Here is a 2,743-nt window from a genome sequence, read left to right as displayed (position 1 = left end):
GGTCATATAGTGTCATGTAGTTAATCACTTTTGTTTCTCTATAAAAAAATATAACTCTTTTAAAAATTTTTAATATAAGGGAATTGGAAGTAATAAAATAGTCTTGTGCTAAGTTTTTGAAATAAAATGTATTATTAACTTTACTACTTTGATACTTATTTAAATTATTTATCGTAATCTGCTAAGAAAAAAATAATAATAAACATTAAAACAGAAAGATAACAGTTTAGTTAATAGTTATTCAAAGTCTTAAAACAAAAAAATAAAAGAAGAACGATTTAAAACCTTAGTAACATCAAAGCCTGTTAATAGGATATTGCAAGTTTAGTAACTTCCTGAAACAAACATCAAAACAAATAAACTGTTTGTTTAATAAAAACTTTAGAAAGTTTGGTTACCAAACTAGAAAACAAAAGAAAAGTACAAAAATTAAATTCTACTATTTCAATAGATATAAAAGTATAATTTCTTTATAACTATAAATCTACCAATTTTTTTTCTTTTCTTAACTTAAACGTATTTCTTCCGATGCGCTAACACATTTCTAAGTCAAGTTTACAAGAAAAAGTAATAAGTATTTAAAAAACTTCCCGTCCAAATTTTAACTCTTGGACATGTGTTTAGTAGCATAATGGATGTTTAGCTGTCGGAAATACTAGAAGTTTATTGGTTGCTTTTAAGTGAAAACTGTAATTTTAATATAAAGAAACAATACGTTGCAGCTTATATAGGAAAAAAAAGTTATTATGTCTTTCAAATTTCTGTTATTTGAAATCTGTTTAACACTAGTTTTAGTTTAAAAGCTTTATACAACATACGGAAATCGAAAATGTTTATTACTAGTTGTAAACCAGTTTCCTTTTAAGAGCAATTATTGCCAATAAATAACATGTGTTGATCGGTAAAACCGGAAAACTAGAGTAATTACATGGAATCTATAAAATTAGCTTAAATATTTCGTACATCAAAAGTCTGTTTAATAAAATTTTTGATGTGAAACTAGGTAAAGCTCTTTTTTATTTATCTATCAGTTGGTAAAATAAAAACTTAAAAGTGGTGCTTATTCAGCTATTTGAACTATGAATAATTATGACTTTGATGTTAAAACAAACAATTGTTTACTTACGCGAGACGTATACTTATTTATTGATACATATTTACTTTATACAAATACCAAAATGTAGCTTTACAAACACTTATGTTGTCAGAAACAGTAAAACTTTTCTTAAACTTTTTTAAACTAAGGTCTAATTATTTTGTAGATAAACTTAAAAAAACGTAATAAGTTTTGCAGTCTACGAAAAAGTGTAAGAATGTTTTTAAAATATATGTTTTGAAATTAAACGAACTTTTTGGTAATAAGAGAGTATGATAAATCTAATCATCAACAGTAAATATTTAAGGTAGACAGACAAACTAAATACTAATAATTTACAAGCAGCTTTACAAGAAAAACAACCTATTTGCGGAGCATCTACGTAATTAATTAAATGTGGTACACAAAAAACTACTGATTTAATATATCGTTTCCTAAAAATACCCGACTAAATGCTAAAATAGATTTTATTTTAGGTTGAAAAAGTAGTACTTTACGCACACATATCAACTTATTTTCTTTGAAGTACTTTTAAAATACTTATATGAATACTAAACTTTCGATTTTTAAGAATCAAAAGTGTTTTATTTTATGTAGAAAAATATAATGAGTTGTTTTAATTATTGATATTAATTTCTGCCTTTTTGAGATGCCTCTTTGTTTATAATGTTATGTTTTTTTATGCTTGAAACTTGGGTAAAATGAAAAAAAAAGATTTAGTCACAAAAACGAGGAAATGAGTTTAATTTATCTTTAAAAAACAATACAGTCTATATCAATTAAAAGCTCATAAAAGTCTACCTAAAAAAAAATATCTCGAAATTAAAACAACAGTTTGGTTTTATCAAAATTAAAATAGAAACAACACAATTTTTTTTTAAACTATTAAAACTGAAAAACATGTTAAATTGTTTTTATTCTTGAATAAACTGGGTTAAACTAAATAAAATATTCAAGCTAAACAAAATTTATATGAGTTTTTAGTTGCTACGAACTTGCAAACAGCTTTAACATAAACAAAAGATTTGTAAACATAAAACTGATGGTGTATTAATAAGAGAGAGCTTCGAGAAAAAGTTTAAAAACGAGAGAGACGTTTGGCGCCAAAAAGAGAAGTTCAAGTGAAAATGTCTCTCTATCGCCGCTAATAGAAGCGTGATCAAAATAAAAAAATCGACCAGACTTTAATGCTAATATAATAAGGTAGAGTTTGACTTTTTTGTTAATATTTTGATAATCAAATACTTAAATGTTGTTTTATATGGAGACTATTTCCTAATCATAAAAAACGAAAATATTTAGCTTTAATTCAAAAAAGCTTTTGAAAAATTTTAACAACAAAATTAGCCAATTGCTCTAAATTAATGTTAATTAGTTAAGTAATCGCGCTACTATTAAGTTTAAAAAATTGCTCAAACACATAAAGACTAATTGATGATTTATAAAAAACTAAAGTAGAATTACAAAAATTCATCTATGTATTAATAAACAAGCGAGAAACTCAATTTAAATTTCAGACAGTAAACTCAACATAGACTTCAATGTAAATAAAATAAATAGACAAAAACAAACAAAGAAGAACATTTGAAGATAAGCTTTTAATTCAACCGTAAAAAATTACATTATATAACATTTTGATTTTTTTTG

This window comes from Thalia democratica, chromosome 9 (genome assembly GCF_965202585.1).
Source record: "Thalia democratica chromosome 9, ktThaDemo2.hap1.1, whole genome shotgun sequence".
NCBI lineage: Eukaryota > Metazoa > Chordata > Thaliacea > Salpida > Salpidae > Thalia > Thalia democratica.
Note: the sequence above shows the minus strand (reverse complement) of the source record.